Source organism: Schistocerca serialis, chromosome 4 (genome assembly GCF_023864345.2).
Source record: "Schistocerca serialis cubense isolate TAMUIC-IGC-003099 chromosome 4, iqSchSeri2.2, whole genome shotgun sequence".
Taxonomy (NCBI): Eukaryota; Metazoa; Arthropoda; class Insecta; order Orthoptera; family Acrididae; genus Schistocerca; species Schistocerca serialis.
Genome location: NC_064641.1, coordinates 710,085,391 through 710,104,108, shown reverse-complemented (window position 1 = coordinate 710,104,108; position 18,718 = coordinate 710,085,391). Strand labels below are relative to the sequence as shown.

The window sequence follows — 18,718 nt, the reverse complement described above, 5'->3', positions numbered from 1 at the left end:
GCCTTTCCCATTCCATTCATGAATGTCACGTGAGAAGAATGACTATGACTCTGTATGACATCTAATTTCTCTAATTATCATTTCATGAGACAATTTTGTGGGAGAAAGTAATAAGTTTCCCAACTCTTCTTGAAATGTAAGCTCTCAAAATTTCAACAGTAAACCTCTCTGTAATGCATAAACATCTCTTGTAGCATTTGCTACTGGAGATTGTTGAACATCTTTGTAACAAGCTGCTGCTGAGTAAACAATCCTGTGACAAAATGTGCCATTCTTTGCTGGATCTTCTCTCTTCTATCAATTCTACTTGGTAATGATCCCAGACTGAGGAACAACACTCAAGAATCAGTCAAACAACTATTTTGTAATCCACTTCTTTTGTGAGTGAATTGAATTTCCTTGATATTCAACCAGTGCATCTCAGACTCACACTTGCTTCTTCTGATATTTGTTTTTTGTGGTCACTCCATTTTAGGTCACTCAGCATGGTTACTTATAGGTATTTTACAGTAGTTACTGTATCCAGTGATTTGCCACAAACAGTGCAGTTGATCAGTAGTAGATCCATTCACCTATTTATGTACAATATGTTACATATATTTATGTATGGGATCAACTGCCAGTTGTCCTATCAACCATCAGTCCTCTGCAGGTCTTCCTGCATTTTGCTAGTCTCCTGTGGTTGCAATCTTCCTGTGGACAAAGGCAACATCTGCAAATAGCCTCAAGGAGACTCCAGTTTTATCCCTCGATCATCAATTAAACAGTAAGTAGTAGTGGCCCTAAAACACACTCTTGAGACAGTCCTGAAATTACCTTTATGTTTGTTGATTCTGTTCTGTTAATGATGATATGTTGAGTTCTATCTGCAATGAAGTCCCATGTACAATCACAAATCTGGTCTGATATTCAGTGAGCTTGCCCCCCCCCCCCCCACACACACACACACAAAACAACAGTGTGGACCCTGTATCAAATGCCTTCTGGAAATCAAAGAACATAGCATAAACCTGAGGACCTTTCTCTATAAAGTTTTTGTAACAAACACAGCAGCAAGAGGAGCATAACAAATCTGCAATGTGAAAGATATACTTTACAGGTGTGTACACATTACAATATTTTAGAAAGACAGTTTTTTAGTACCTAAGAATCCAGAATAAATACGAATAAATTAACCTGAAGGTGAATGTATAGTCCAATACAATAGTTGTTCATATTGTTTCTTTTTTATTTTAGATATGGGAACAATTTTGGGACATAGCTCTTCTAAATCAACTCAGCTGTATTATATGTAATTTTAAAGTACAGTGAAGATGTAGATGCACATGAAGCTGCACATTAGGACTCAAACAGGGGGAAACTCTGAGGACATGGTTCCCTGACGTATCATCTCATTCTGGAGTCACCACCTGCTATCAAGTTCGACTACTGCTTTCTTCACACAAGATATGAAAGACAAAAGCTCATGCTATAGATCTTGATGACTTAAGAATATAGACACTCATACACATTTTCCGTCATTAAATGTCATGACTTTGAAAAGACAAAGGATAGACATAGCTAACAATTGCAGATTACTTGTGTAACAACTTATTCATTTCTAAGAAGGAGCTTTCACTATACTGTAGTGAGTGAGCTGAAATCAGGGGGGGGGGGGGGGGGGGGGGGGGGTACTACTCCTCCTCTTATACTGCTCAGTTGCTGTTTTATGTAATACTTAAAAAAAGCATTTATGTAACTTTACACAGAAAACTATCACTGTCTATATATTGGTAAAATCAAAACATATTTCATATGAACATTAGAGTTAAGTAGAATTCACATCCCTACAACTAAATATTCTGATAAATTGTAAAAGGTTGCCTTATGGTCCACCTCAAATTATATTGCTGGCACCACATACTCTATTTGCAGATAGAGGAGAGTAATGTGTTGCCAGCAGAGATGCTGTAAAAGCAGAATGGGTCAGAATGTAGAAGAAATGTAAATTAGGGACTGGATGTCACCTGAGTAACAGATCTGTCACAGACTTTTCAACCCTTCTAAAGCTGCCCAAATCAACTGATTGTGAAGTGACTGTGTAGTGGACATGAAAAAGAAACAACCATAGCCAAACCATCATTGAGCATTGCAGGGAGGAATCCCTTATGAGTTCCAACAAAGTGTCACTAGCAGCCCAGCTAACACAATGACTTTGCACAGGTAATTAAGAAGAAATGGCTAAAACTGTGTGATCTTAGGCTTCCCAGTGAATCAACTATTTGTACTATTGTCAGATGTCCAACTGAGTGCGGTCATTTTCATAACACAGTATTCCAAAAGTGTGCCTAGGCATCATCTTCCTGTAAGATGAGCATCTCTGCTGCACATCACACCCTTTATACTCTTATTGCCGCCGTCCCACCCCCCCCCCCCCCTCCTCCCGGAAAAGGTGCCACATGCTGACTAGAGCGATCCCATCAAGGACAAGCATCATGAAAGTGGAAAGAGCTGCTATTCAGGAAGTACAGAATGATACTGAAATATTCACTTTATCTGCGAGTAAAGGAAATGCCACTATACTGCTGCTACTGCTAGAATACAATTGCAAAATGTATGGGCTAACCGAGGATCCAGCTTACAGAAAATTGAAGGGAGACCCAACCAACAAGGTGAAGAAGAAGACTATTGGATTTCTGCACAGGTCCCTGCTAAAGGAAATCATGAAGAAGCTTCGACCATGAGCTGCTACTGTATGGCTTACAAACAGCTCACAAATGAGATGTTCCTCTACATCCTACTGTAAGCAACATAGGCACACCAGTGTACCAGCTGGTCAAACATCTAACAACGCTGTTAAGCCCCTATGTCAGTAAATGTCAGCACCACATCACATTGGGAAACCTGTACATTTCATTCAACTGATGCAAGAACTACTCCTCCATGACCAGGACCTTATGGTGAGATTTGATATGGTATCCCACTTCACTAGAGCCCTGCTTGTTGATTCCCTCACATTGATCAGGGAGAAATCTGACTCGACAGTGACTAATCTCTTTGAATTTGTCCTCACATCAACATTCTTTCTCCTCAATGGCAGCTATTGTGAACAAACGGATGGTGTCACCATCAGGTGCTCTCTGTCACCAGTTGTGGCAAACTTGTTTATAAAGGACTTCAAACTGAAAGCTCTGGAAACAGCTGCACTGAAGCCTACAAACTTTTTCAGGTATGTTAATGAAACATTTGTTGTGTGGCCACATGGGAGTGAGAGATTTCAGGAGTTTCTCGAACATCTGTACTCTCAGAACCCCAGTATGAAATTCACCATGGAGGTGGAAGATAATGGTGAATTTCCCTTTTAGACATCTTAGTCTAGTGCAGAACGAACAGCACTATAAGACACAGTGTGTTCAGGAAAGCCACCCACACTGATTTTTATCTCCACACTGCCTGCTGCCACTGTCCTTCACAACATGCGGGTGAGCTATGTATACTGGTACACAGAGCCCACACAATATTGGACAAAGAAAGCCTACTAAGGGAGCTTAAACACCTTGAGCACATTTTCAAGAAGATGGATACAACGAGGGACAAATCTGACGTGCTTTCAGGCAGGAAGTACAAGCCCTGCAGACAGAAGCTAATGAGGAGGAAAAGACAAAGGTGTATATGCTGTACACTGGCAAAACATTGGATAAAATTGGCAGACTCCTGGCTCAATATAACATTAAATGCATTTTCCATCTACCTTCAAAAATTCATTCCCTATTAGTTTTCGTGAAAGATGACTTGGGGCTCTGCAAACTAGGTGTTTACCACATTCCAAGTAAATGCACTTAGGTATATATGCAGAACACTGCATGACCACAGGGGACTCCATGAAGTAGAAGAAATGGAAGTGGTAAGACAGAACTCGTCATTTTGGCATTTTGAGACTGTGTCCTGAAGGAGACTATTGAAATATGAGTGGCTGATTGGCTGATCAACACAGACACTGGGTTCACTCTTAGCCAACTAAAATAACAGTGTCAGCCAGGAGTGATTTCTGTGTCTGATGCAGGCAACAGGAGGGACTGAAGGAGGAGTATTGCCCAGCTTCCAGCAGCACCGTCCCTCCAACCACTCAATTCATTGTAGCATGTGGCCAGCAGTGGAGGACAGTGTGGGGAGCTATAAGAGTATAAAAGAAGAGAGATGTAGCCAAGATGATCATTTTGCAGGTATCACCTGAAGATGAAATATTGTGTTATGAAAACAACTGCACCCAGCTGGACACCTGACAACAGTACAAATACTCCCTATTATCAAGCAACTCCCCATAAGCCACACATTTCTGTAGTTAATGCTAAGTGATGCTTGACATGGTGTAAAGAGCAATTCCCCTGGACCGAGGGTGACTAGAAATGAGTGATTTGGAGAGATGAAGCACACTATACTCTTTGGCAATCCAATGGAAGGGTTTCTGTTTGGTGAATTCCTGGAGAATGTTACCAGCCATCATCTGTAGTGCTGATAGTGAAGTACAGAAGACTGGTGTTATGGTATGGGGTATTTTTCATGGTTATAGTGTGCTGCACTCATTGTGCTTGAGAAAACACTAAATGCAAAACAGATTTCACAGCATTGTGTAGTGTGTACAGTACAGGAACAATTAGTAGACAATGACTGTTTGTATCAGCATGGAAATACTCCCTATCATTTTCTCTGGTTTTGATTCTTGAAGAAGAATGGGCTGCCATTTCTCCACAGACATTTTGACACCTCACCAGAAGTGCCTCAGCAGAGTTCAAGCCATCATAAAGGAGAATGAGGGGCACATCCCCTATTAATATCCACTAACAGGTATCCAGATACTTCTGATCAGATAGTGTATATTCTGCAGTTTCCAGCTTAAAAGGGATTTTACTGTGATTCTCTATGAAAAGAAGGTGAAGCAGATATGGCGTATTTCAAATGCCTGACTGAGATTTCACATAAAAAAGGTAGATAAAATTTATGGTGTTGGTTACAGGAGATCATATCATTAAGATTTATGAAAGTATCATGCTAGTAAGTATCTCATGTCAATAGGTGCATAGTTTCCTCATTGAAGTTTTGTTTAAGGAGAAACTATAATTTTATGCAGAATTACTGAAGACTCATTATTGTGATGACTGTAATACTGATGTTCTGTCTGATACTGTTGATCAGGGACACATAGTTCTGCAGATGCCGTGCTTTGGTTTGTATGTCATAGTATAAACCCCTGTAATATGAAAGGCGCAACAGCCATGAAAACTCTTTCTTGTTAGACAAATATACCTATAGTGAATTAGATGCAAAGCCAGATGTAAATGATTTACCTTTATATATCCTCTGGATCCAGTTATGAGCCACTGACCAGCACCTTGGTGTGGTGATCCTTATTAAGAACTGACTGAGTTGATCTGGACTGCATGTAAGAACATACATCTCATAGAAAGTGAATCATGAAAAACCAACAAACTATTGGAAGCTACTATCTGTCCTAGCACAGCCAACTACTTCCAATTCAATTGCTGCTTTCAAAATGCTTCATCTCTGTGCTTCCTGTTATATACTGTAACTCTTGTATCTTGTCGAGATAACAACATCAATGCTGCCTTTCAAGGAGAAGGTCTCAGACATGACCAAATGACTCAGATCATATCTCACAGGTCACTTATCTACAACCTAAAATGAGATTCCTAGGACATTTTGGATCAATACTGCCACTTTTTTCAAAAACTACCCCTAAAGTTCATGATGCACAATCTGCTCAAAGTTGATGAGATCAGTAATTAATGTAATGTTGATCATTTTTTGTCATCATGTAAGGGGTCCACAAATGCCTATTTTATGAGAAATAGAGGAAATAAATTATTATGACTCCCACTTATGTAGCCATAAGGTACACTCCGTTCAGCAAAACCGCCACTGATGTACTAACCAAGGCATGTGGCTGGGGCGCAGAGGATGTGTGTTCAATTCGCGAATGCATCTTGCACTTTTTTTCCACTTGGTATTTTTGGTTTCTGATGACAATATGTTTCACCCTTCAGCCATAAACTGATTATCATCATCAACTGTATTTATTCCCTATTGAAACTGGTAGGAATAGGAGGTTTAATAAAGTAAGGAATAAAAATGAGGTAGGCAAATAAATTTCTCAAACAGCTTGGATTAGTGAGGAATTAAACTTTAATTCTGCCTCTTTCACTCTCTCTGCTACGTGCTCTCACTTCATTTTCAACAGTAAGGTGGTTGGACTTGTCGTATGAACATTCAAAGCAAATGCACTTGCAGCACCAGGAAAATCCAATGAATCCAATCTCCGTGCAACTACATCATTCCTTCCAAGATTCACCAGAAAAGAGACTTGGTTTACATTTAAGAATATTGCTTTTTCAGGAATTAATTTTGATGCATATCATGCATATGATAGCATCACCTGATAATGCAGCACTGAAAGTTATGATAATGCGTTGCATTGCAGAGCAGTCAGTACTGCCTTGTCTGCCGCCACTCAACTACCTTCCTGCTTGTGGTACAGTTCTGCTATACCCTTCACTTTAACTATGGATTACCACTTTTAGCATGCTATTTGTTTATAACTTGATGTGAATGGTGGGGAGTGGCTCTAAGTCAGTTACCTTTCTGCTATGACTTGTCAAAGGGAATCTCTGACACCTGAAGAAGCATCTTCAATTGATGCCAAACCAGTTGTGACTTTTAACAAAAAGTATTTTACAGCTAGTGCTGATCATTTCATTCAAAATGTAGAGATTTGGCTGCAGTTGCCTACAATTTAAAATAACATGCTGTGTGAACTGTGTTCTGTAAGTGATTGTATTTTAACTATTCATGTATCATATCATCTGTGGTGAAAACTGGGTACTAGCCCAGCATTTGCATAAATGAGTGTGGTGAACTGCCTAAAAACCACACTCAGGCTGACTGGTGCACCAGCTACAGCAACGAATTTGCCACATGGATTCTACATGGATCTGGCTTGCCTTCCTGTCTTGCAAACTAGAGCACTGCATGCTATGCTATATGAGTAGATAGCAACAATATGAAATTTTGTGGCGGCGTTCGTAGCGACAAGCAATTCGCTGTAGAAACGGCTTACGAAGTCACCGCCACACTTTTAATAGCGGGCCGACCGGTCCGCTGGAACAGTGAACAGAAAGATGAAAACCCAAACACTGATTAAATAAAAGTCGGTACTTATCTTTATTAACGAAGGTACAGAAACAGTAGTGAACTCCGTGTCTACAGAAATCTGTCTAGTTCGAGTCGGAGCGGCTAGGTCAGCGTCGGCTGACGACAAACAACAACTCTGCTGCGATGAACACACAACTGACTAGCAAGTACACAATTCGGTGGCGAGTATACAACTGAGCAGCAAATACAGAACTGTCCTAGCGCTCGCAACTCCAGCGCTTAAGAAGCTAGAAGCCAGCGGTGGCGCGCGCAGACTTGCGGCGATTTCCTGTCTCGCTGGCGCTGCTTATGCGGACGGCGTCCGGACTTTGATGCTGCCAACCTGTTGGCAGCGGGCTCGGGTGGCATTACTGGCTAGGGTATAACACTCCTTCCCCCCAAATCGCCGCACCGTCGCGTTGAATAATGACGTGGCGAGCGTCGACGGCGGGGGAGGGGTCTGGCCGCAGGCGTAGCAGAAGAGACCGGGGCGGAGACTGTTGTCGGTGGCAGTCCCCGGTCCACACCCCAGCATTGGCTGTGCGGGGCGCAGCTTCTGGTACTGGACGCGACAGGGCGTCGGGACCCACGAAGAGAGGCAGCGTCTCCGACGCTGCGTCGACGGCTGCTGAGTGGGCGCCGGACAAGGCGCTGCGGTGTCAGACTCCTTGGGGGTGCCCAAGGAAAGCGGCTGCAGGACAGGCTGCACAGCCACCGCTTGGGAAGGCGGCCCGGCTGAGGGGTCGACGTCCATCAGCTCCGAAGGCGGTGGCGACGGAAGAGGGACCGCAGGCGCCGGAGCGACCACCCGGGGCGCTCCCGGATGAAGCTGTGCGGGAGGCATCAATGGGACGGGCTGTCGGCGTGGTAGCGGCGACGGCTGCTGCTGCTGCCCTGGGGGCGGCAGCGAAGTCGGAAGGCGCGGCTGGAACCCGCCGCGGACCAAATCTGTGGACAAAGAACGAGCGGCAGAATCCGGGCAGCCAGCGCGGCGCAACTGGTTCTGATGCCTCCTGTGCACCCCAGTAGCACCTTGAACAGTATAAAAACCGCGACCCTGGACACTTATCACGGTACCATGTTCCCAACGACAGCGACCGTGATAAACTCTGAAAAAAACGGCGTCGTTGCGCTGAAAACGTGTGCGATGCTCAGAAGCGGCGGGGCGATCCGGAGGGTGCAACAACCGTAGTAGGGTGCGATGACGACGGCCGTGGAGAAGCTCCGCAAGCGAAGGGCCGTCGCGTGGTGTGGTCCGGTACGACGACAGGAACGTGATGAGGGCCTGCTGACGAGAGTGCGTAGCATGAAGGCGGTCCATATGATCCTTGAATGTGCGTACAAAACGTTCCGCTGCACCATTCGATTGAGGGTGGAACGGCGGAGTAAGAACATGGCGAATGCCATTGGCAGAACAAAAACTTTCAAATTCAGCAGAGGTAAATTGTGGACCATTGTCAGACACTAAAACTTCTGGAAGACCCTCAATACAAAAAATTGAAGTCAACGCCTATATAGTTTGTGCAGACGTTGTAGACTGCATGGGCACAACAAACGGAAAATTACTAAATGCATCTATCACGATGAGCCAACGAGAATTCCAATATGGACCAGCGAAATCAATATGTACTCGCTGCCAGGGACCGGCAGGGCGTGCCCACTCAAAATAGCGTTGAGGCGGAGCAGCTTGGTGTTCGGCACACGTCGAACAATCTGTAGACATCTGCGTAATCTGCTTATCAATGCCGATCCATGTACAATGACGGCGGGCAAGCTGCTTGGTGCGGACCACTCCCCAATGACCTTGATGCAACAAGTCGAGGACCTTGGACTGGAGCACTTGGGGAACCACTACACGAAGCTGGTCATTCTCGGTGCGTAACAGCAAAACTCTGTGCGAAACAGACAACAGATGACGTTGCGGATAATAGCAACGAACCACAGGATCCGATATGTCCTTTGCCTTGGACGGCCAACCACGTTGAACAAAACGTAATAGTAAACTCAGATGAGGATCCGTAGCTGTCTCACGTGCCACCTGACGATAATCAATCGGAAAATCCCGGAGGGATTGATGCTCATCGGCGTCAATCTGATGGCAAGAGTCGTCAGAGGAATCGAAGACATTATCCGCAGCAATCGGCAATCTAGAAAGCGCGTCAGCGTTTGCATGCTGAGCTGTAGGGCGATACAGTATCTCATACTGGTATTGTGATAACAAAAGAGCCCAACGTTGTAGTCTCTGAGCTGTCCGCTGAGGAACTGGTTTAGACGGATGAAACAGTGACGTCAGGGGCTTGTGATCTGTTACTAAATAGAATGGTCTATCATAGAGGTAGTGATGGAATTTTGTGACACCGAACACAATAGCCAACGCTTCCTTGTCCAATTGGCTATAATTACACCGAGCTTTGTTTAGCAATTTAGATGCGAACGCAATAGGACGTTCGGTGTTACCGACTCGGTGAGACAACACAGCACCGAGGCCGAAAGAAGAGGCATCACAAGCTAACACCAGAGGCTTGTAAGGGTCGTAATGGACCAGACAACGATCATTCAATAAAGCCTCTTTAAGCTGCTGAAAGGCTGATTGGCAATCAGCTGACCACACAAACGGAACATTCTTACGGCGGAGACGATGCAACGGTGCAGCAATCTGTGATGCATTAGGTATAAACCTAATATAATATGTCAATTTGCCAAGAACTGCTTGCAATTCCTGCAGATTGCGAGGGGTGGGCAAATCACGAATAGCTGCTAAATGTGACTGGGAGGGATGAATGCCTTGAGCATTAATAACATGTCCCAGATACTCCAACTCCGTAAGGAAAAATGAACATTTATCGATGTTGCAACGTAGGCCTGCCTGAGACAACACTGTAAACAAACACTCCAAATTACGGAAATGTTCAGCAGGCGTCCGACCGGACACAACAATATCGTCTAAATAGTTGCAACACGATGGCACATTAGCCAGAAGTTGTGACAAAAAACGCTGAAAAACAGCTGGAGCTGATGCACAACCAAAAGGCAAACGCAGAAAACGGAACAACCCCAACGACGTGTTTATGACAAAATACTGTTGTGATTGCTCATCGAGGGGTAATTGCAAATATGCTTCACGGAGATCAATTTTGGAAAAGAAACGAGCTTCCCCTAACTTATCCATCAGCTCGTCCAGTCTAGGCAAAGGAAAAGAATCAATGACAGTCTGAGGATTAACTGTCGACTTAAAATCAGCACACAAACGTAACTTGCCAGACGGTTTCTTTATAATAACTAAGGAAGAAGCCCACTGGCTCGCTGAAACGGGTTGAATAACACCGTTGTTTTGCCAACGACGAAGTTCATCTGCTACAGGTGCCCGGAGGGCATGAGGCACTGGACGAGCACGGAAAAATCGAGGCTGAGCATTATCTTTTAACGTAATACGAGCGGCAAAGTTCGCAGCACAACCTAGTTCGTCTTTAAATATGTCACTGTATTGTTTACACAAATCGGTTATGCGGTCTTGAGGAACAACAACAGAATTAATTTGACACATTGTCTTGGATAGACAGGCCAAACAAGTCAAAACAGTCTAATCCGAAAATGTTTACACTGTCTGTAGCGCGGAGCACTGTGAATGAAACTGTTTTTGTATTGCCACGGAATGTGGCTGGCACGCTACATACACCTAACACAGGAATTTGTTCTCCACTATAAGTAGCCAAAGAATGTTTTGCCACTGAAAGTTTAGGGCGGCCGATAGCCGCATACGTAGCACTATTTATGAGAGTCACAGACGCACCAGTGTCTAATTGAAAATTGAAGGTCTTATCCTGGATGCGTAGCTTCACAAATAGTTTATTACACTGTCTCTGGATCGGTGCAGTGGAGGCGGAAGACACAAAATCAGCGCATTTAGCACGTGTTCGCTGCCTACGACAACTCGTGGGTTGGGCGGGTGGAACAACAACTCCTGCTTCACTTGCAGTCTGTACATTACTTTTTACAGCGTTTGAATTACGCTTGGGTCGCATAGCAGAGGGCTGGGTGGGTGGCTTATTGCGAACAAGTTTATTACCCACACGAACCGTGGAAGAGTCTTTAAACGCGACCTTCTGGGCGGGCTGGCTTTGAAGAACATGAATATCCATGGGCTGGGCAGCACTAGAATTGTTCTTGCGTTTACGCAAACAAACAGTCTGGATGTGTCCTTTCCTTTGACAAAAGTGACAAACCGCGTTTCTCAACGGGCAACGGTCACGAGGATGAGCAAGAACACACTTAGGGCAAGACTTAATTCTATCATTTTGCACACGCGGCTGACGAATGTGTTTAACATGACGCGGCCGGCTAGTGTTTACAGTCTGACTCTGCCGGTGGGGCCGCGGGCGTGACATAACTTGCTTGGCACAGGCAATTTGAGAAATACATGGCTGATCTAACTCACACTCAGCATAGTCAAAAGTATCTTGGGCTTCAATGATGTTCATCACAGTCTCTAATGACGGGTCAGGCAACTTTAAGATAGCAGCACGAATATGAGAATCTGCAATGTTTTGAGTAATAGCGTCTCATAACATGACATCACTGTAGGAAGCTCCACACACACAATTAAATCGGCACTGGCGGGTGAGGCCCCGTAAATCTGTTAACCACTGTTTATTAGATTGATGTGGCAGTTTCTTTAATCTGAAGAACTTGAATCTGGCTGCTGCCACATGAACTCGCGACTCGAAATACTCAGCAAGCTTGTTAACAACAACGTCATAGTCTAAAGCTTCTGGCTGGGATTCCGGGAACAACTTACAAAGTAGTCGATAGACTTCCACGCCTGCAGTGGAAATTAAATAAAGCTGCCGCTCAGTACCCGTGATTTTGTAGACTGTCATGTGCGCCTGCAACTGCGCGAAATATTCTCGCCATTCTTCTCTTGATGCATCAAAAGCACGGAAAGGTGGTGCTGCCTGTGCTTGTTCCTTTTGTGTTGGAGGATTAGCCGCTTGTTTGGCGATTGCTTCCACCAGACTTTGTATTTGCTGATTCTGTAACAAGATCAACTGTTGTAAGTCGGCAGACATAGTGAACACAAATTAAACCAGCCCCCAAAATTTTATCGCTATAATTAGTATAACCAGAAACAAGTTGAACCAGCCCTGCACACGAGTTCGGAAGTCCTCATCGCCAGTTTTGTGGCGGCGTTCGTAGCGACAAGCAATTCGCTGTAGAAACGGCTTACGAAGTCACCGCCACACTTTTAATAGCGGGCCGACCGGTCCGCTGGAACAGTGAACAGAAAGATGAAAACCCAAACACTGATTAACTAAAAGTCGGTATTTATCTTTATTAATGAAGATACAGAAACAGTAGTGAACTCCGTGTCTACAGAAACCTGTCTAGTTCGAGTCGGAGCAGCTAGGTCAGCGTCGGCTGACGACAAACAACAACTCTGCTGCGATGAACACACAACTGACTAGCAAGTACACAATTCGGTGGCGAGTATACAACTGAGCGGCGAATACAGAACTGTCCTAGCGCTCGCGACTCCAGCGCTTAAGAAGCCAGAAGCCAGCGGTGGCGCGCGCAGACTTGCGGCGATTTCCTGTCTCGCTGGCGCTGCTTATGCAGACGGCGTCCGGACTTTGATGCTGCCAACCTATTGGCAGCGGGCTCGGGTGGCATTACTGGCTAGGATATAACATGAAAAGCAACAGCAACAACTACAACAGCAACAGACCCACTTCAGATGATGGATGGAGCTGCAAACCAAGTTGACACAGCAACTGCTGATAAGTGAATAGGAGCTATTACATCAGCCACTGCCATATTAACATTTTCAGCCAAATGCTGAGGAATGGGACAGCTACAACTGCCACTTCTCCCTGCCCTTCCAGGCATGTAATGTTTCTGATATGGTATTGCACCATGCATATCTTCTGTCTATTAATCCTTAATTGTTGAATTTGTTTTGCAAACTTAAACAATGGAAACTCCAGGTAGGAATATCAACAATGTAGGAAAAGACAGATTTTGAAAATGATGGTTTCTTCTCACCAAACAGCAAAGATGTTGCATTGCAGATAGGCACAAAGAAAAGACTGTCGGAAAGTGAGCTTTGTCGAAAATAGGCAACATCCACACATACACTCACTCAGATGCAGCTCACACACATATGACCACAGTCTCTGGCAGCTGAAGCCACACTGTGAGCAGAATTGAGGGGTGGGAGACAGTGAAGTGCCACCTGTAAGAGCAAGCTGGGACAAGGTGCAGAGAGGGAAGGCAGCTAGGTGCAGTTGGGAGGTTAGACAGTGGTAGGGGAGGGGCGGGGGGGAGGGGGTAGCAGAAAAGGAGATATGTAAAAAGAAACGATGTGTTGGTGGAATAGAGAGCTGTGTAGTGCTGTAATGGGAACAGGGAATGGACCAGATGGGTAAGGACAATGACTAACAAATATTGAGGCCAGGAGGGTAACCGAAATTTAGGATGTGTTGTAGGGAGAGTTCCCACTGGTGCTTTTCAGAAAAGCTGGTGTTGGTGGGAAGGATTCAGATAGCACAGGTTGTGAAGCAGTCATTGAAATGAAGAACGTCATGTTAGGCAGCATGCTCAGCAACAAGGTGGTCCAGCTGCTTCTTGGCCACAGTTTTTCAGTGGCCATTCATGCGGCCAGACAGGTTGTTGGTTGTCATGCCTACATAGAATGCAGCCCAGTAGTTGCAGTTTAACTTGTAGATCACATGACTGGCTCCAGATGTAGCCCTGCCTTTGATGGGATAGGTGATGCTTGTGACCAGATTAGAGTAGATGGTGGTGGGAGGATGTGGATTTATAGTACAGGTCTTGCATCTTGGTCTATTACAGTATAACAGCCATGAGGCAAGGAACTGGAAGCAGTGGTTGTATAGGGATGGGCAAGGATATTGTGTAGGTTCGATGGGTGGTGCAATACCACTGTGGGAGGGGTGGGAAGGATAGAGGGTAGGACACTTCTCATTTCAAGGCATGATGAGAGGTAGCTGAAACCCTGGTGGAGAATGTAATTCAGTTCCTCCACTTTGGGTGATACTGATTCACAAGGGGAATGCTCGCTTGTGGCTGAACAGAGGGACTTGGGAGGTGGCAGGAAACTGGAAATATAAGGCAAAGATCTATTTTTTACAAGGTTGGGAGTGTATTTATGGTCTGTGAAAGCCTCGGTGTGACCCTCGAACATTTTGAGGAGTGCTCGTCACTAAACCTGCGGCATCCACTTGCGGTTAGACTCTATGGAAGGAACTTCTTGGTATGGAATGGGTGTCATCTGTTGAAGTGGAGGTATTGTTGGTGGTTTGTAGGTTTGATATGGGCAGAGCTACTGATGTAGCCATCTTTGAGGTGGAGGCCAACATCAAGATATGTGGCTTGTTGGGTTGAGTAGGAATGGGGGAGAAGGTGTTAAGATTCTAGAGAAATGCATATAGCGTGTCCTCACCCTTGATCCAAATCATGAAGATGTCAGCAATGAATCTGAACCAAGTGAGGGGTTTGGTATTCTGGGTGTTTAAGAAGAATTCCTCTAGATGGCACATGAATAGATTGGCATAGGATGGTGTCATAAGGATGCCCATTGTTGTACCCCTGATTTGTTTGTAGGTGTTGCCTTCAAAGGAGACGTAATTGTGGGTGAGTATGTAGTTGGCCATGGTGACCAGGAAAGTTGGGAAGGTAGTGTTCAATAGCAGCAAGGCCATGGGTATTAGGGATGTTAGTGTAAAGGAAAGTGGTATCAACAGTGATCAGCAGGGTACTGTCTGGTAAAAGTACAGGAACTGTGGACAGTTGCTGGAGGAAATAGTTGGTATCTTTTATATATGAGGGTAGGTTGCAGGTAATAGTCTCAAGGTGTTGGTCTACGAGAGCAGAGACTCTCAGTGGGGGCACAGGAACTGTCCACAATGGGAAATCCTGGGTGGTTGGGTTTATAGATTATATGAACATGTAGAAGGCAGGTGTGCAAGAAGTGGTAGGAGTGAGGAGTGAGATGGATTCCAGGAAGAAGTTCCAGGGTGGGCATAAGGAATTGAGAAGAGACTAGAGATTCTGCTGGATTTCTGGAATGGGGTCACTGTGGCAGGTTTTGTAGGTGGATGAATCTGACAGCTGCAGAGTCCTTCTGCCAGTTGACCCTTGCAGTTAAAAACAACAGTGGTGGTGACTTTGTCAGCAAGTAGGATTATTAGGTCAGGATCAATTTTTAGGTGGTGGATTGTGGTCCTTTCTGCATATATAAGATTAGTTTGCATGCTTAGGGATTTGGGGAATGATAGTGAGGTGAGATCTGAGGTTACAAAATTCTGAAAAGTTAACAGGGGATGATTTGGGGGCAGCAGGGGTGGATCACCATGATCCACCTGCTACTAATCACCATGACCAACTATATACTCACCCACACTTATTTCTCCTTTGAAGGCATTACCTACAAACATATATGGGGTATGGCTGTGGTTACCTGCAGGGCACCATCCTATGCCAAACTATTCATGGGACATTTAGAGAAATTCTTCCTAAACACCCAGAATCCCAAACCCCTCACCCAGTTCAGATTTGCTGATGACATTTTTGTGATCTGGATCAAGGGTAAGGACACCCTGTCCACATTCCTCCAGAACCACAACACTGTCTCCTCTATTTACTTCACCTGGTCCTACTCAACCCAACAAGCCACCTTCCTCAATGTTGACCTCCACCTCGAGGATGGCTACATTAGTACCTCTGTCTATATAAAACCTACCAACCACCAGTAATACTTCCACTTCGACAGCTGCCACCCAGTCCGTACCAAGATGTCCCTCCCATACAGCCTAGCTGCCTGTGGTTGTCACATCAGTAATGATGAGGGTCTCACTGAGGCTTTTATAGGCATTAATAACCCTCTCAACCTTGTACAAAAACAGATCTCCTGTGCCTTATCTATCCAGTCATCCATCATATTCCAAAGTGCCACCGTCCAGCCACAGGGGAGCATTCTCTTCATGAATCAGTACCACCCAGGATGGAGCAACTGAATTACATTCTCCACCAGGTTTTGACTACCTCTCGTCATGTCCTGAAACAAGAAATGTCCTACTCACTATTCTTCCCACTCCTCCCACAGTGGTATTCAGCCAACCATCGAATCTACGCAATATTCTCCTCCATCCCTACACAACCCCTGCTCCCAACCTCCTGCCTCATGGCTCATATCCCTGCAGGTCCTAGATGCAAGACCTATCCCCTACATCCTCCCACTACCACCTACTCAAGTCCGGTCACAAACATCAGCTATCCCATCAAAGGGAGGGCTAACTGTGAAACCAGTCATGTGATCTGCATGTTAAGCTGCAACCACTGTGCTGCATTCTACATAGGCATGACAACCAACAAGCTGTCTGTCTGCATTAATGGCCACTGACAAAATGTGGCCAAGAAGCAGCTGGACCACCCTGTTGTTGAGCATGCTGCCCAACAAGATGTCACAGCCTGTGCAATCTGGATGCTTCCCAACAACAGCAGCTTTTCTGAATTGTACTGGTGGAAATTCTCCCTACAATATATCCTATGCTCCTGTAACCTTCAGTCTTCATTAGTCATTGTCCTTACCCATCTAGCCCCTTCCCTGTTCCCATTCGAGCACTACACAGCCCTCTATTCCATCAACAAACCCAGTCTGTTTACTTCTCTCCTTTCTGCTTCCCCCCCCCCTCCCCCCCAGCCAGCCCTCCATCTAACCTCCTGACTGCACCTAGCTGGTCTACCCTCTCTCCATCACATCCCTGCTCCCTCCCACAAGCAGCCCTTTACTGTTCCCCATCTCTACCCTGCGATCCCTTCCACTTTCAGCCACAGCCTTCTCCTTACTACAAGCACCTGGTTGCCTCTTCTATTATGCGCTGCTGCTTGCAGTCTATCATCAGCTGCCATAAACTGTGGTCATGTGTGTGTGAGTTGCATTTGCATGAGTGTGTATATGTGTATGCTGTCTATTTTTGACAAAGGCCATGTTGGCCCAAAGCTCACTTTTTGACACTCTTTTTTGTTGTGCCTATCTGCGACTCATCATCTCTGCTATACGATGAGTAGCAAGAACAGTTTTCATAATGCTGTTACATTCCACCTCGGATTTTCCATTGTTGGGAAAGATGGACTGCTAATTACAGTAGACGCGTTAAACTTCAGACGGGCACAATTAAAAGACACTTGCGTAGAGCTTCTGGCCACAGCTTTCAAGCAGCAAAAGAGAAACACACATCATTCATACATACTAGCAAGCACTTCCCATAGACACATGACCGACACCTCCAGCATCTCAGGCCAGAATGCCAATGCCAATCCATTCCAGCCTGAGATGCTGGAGGTGGTGGTCATCTGTGCATGGGGTGTGCTTGTTTGTGTGAGTGAATGGTGTGTGTTTCTCTTTTGCTTTTTGAAGGCTGTGACCAAAAGCTCTATGTTAGCGTCTTTTAATTGTGCCTGTCTGCAGCTTAATGTGTCTTCTTTACAGTAAGTAACAATCTATCTTTTCCTACAGTGTTGGTTTTCACAAACTTAAGCCATCAGTAGATGCAGAATCTTTTGAATATTCAGAAATTTGTAGGGTATTTTCTTCGTACTGTGAAATAAAGTGTCATGTAGTTTGATCTTTTCTGCAAATACCGTTATATGTGTTCTGCCTCAAATTGTAAGCAATTGTTTGCAGATTGTCTTGTGAGACATGTATCATTCAGTTCACTATAGACAAGAATGTGCATTTACAAGCACTGTAGTTGAACTGTCTAGAAGAGGTTCTCAAAACATGCTAAAGCTCATGAGGTTTCACATCAGGTATAATGCTCACTTGAAGAACAAAATGGTTCTTCTAATGATAGCTCATACCATTCCCAAAGAAAATTATTTAACTGGGACTCAGACTGCTCAACTTCTAGTTGTATTAGCATTGTGTCTTCCACTCAAAGTTCCTCTCATTGCTACATCATATTAGAGGGATTTGAATGACCTTAGTAGAGACTGCACTAAGCAAGCTTGCCGCTCTGCACCCCATAGAGCTCATTCAGGTAACCAGTCTTCTGCATTCAATTACACATACAAATTGTCCCGATGGTTTACCCTGTCCCAATGTCCAAAGTGATGTCACATGCACTTCTAATGGCAGTGCCTTCACAAACACATATGCAGTTCAGTATGTAACAAGCTCAATGACATTGCTGCCATCTGCAGCAACTGCATGAATTATTCTGGGTCATGGCAAGTTCATATCATCTTGCCATATTTACATCCTTTTATGATGCAACCACAGAAAATGTGGATCACACTCGCCATATCTAATCGCTCCAGTTACATTTCTAGTGGATACAGAAGCTAACACATCTCTCATAAATAAATGCACTTGAGCTCATATTGGATCTTCCAAACTGCTTCCACCTTACCAACATGTACAGCCAACAGCCCATGAACACTGTGAAGTGACAAACTTCTACAAGAGTGTCAACAGAAAACTAACATTTTACCTCTTGCTTGATATCATGCTCAA

At 44.7% G+C, this 18,718-nt stretch overlaps 1 protein-coding gene across 1 annotated transcript in view; it reads right to left on the bottom strand.

The window, feature by feature from the left end:
- Nucleotides 1-18,718, bottom strand: part of LOC126474712 (ankyrin-1-like) — a 221,432-nt gene that overhangs the window by 174,346 nt on the left and 28,368 nt on the right. The window lies entirely within an intron of this gene.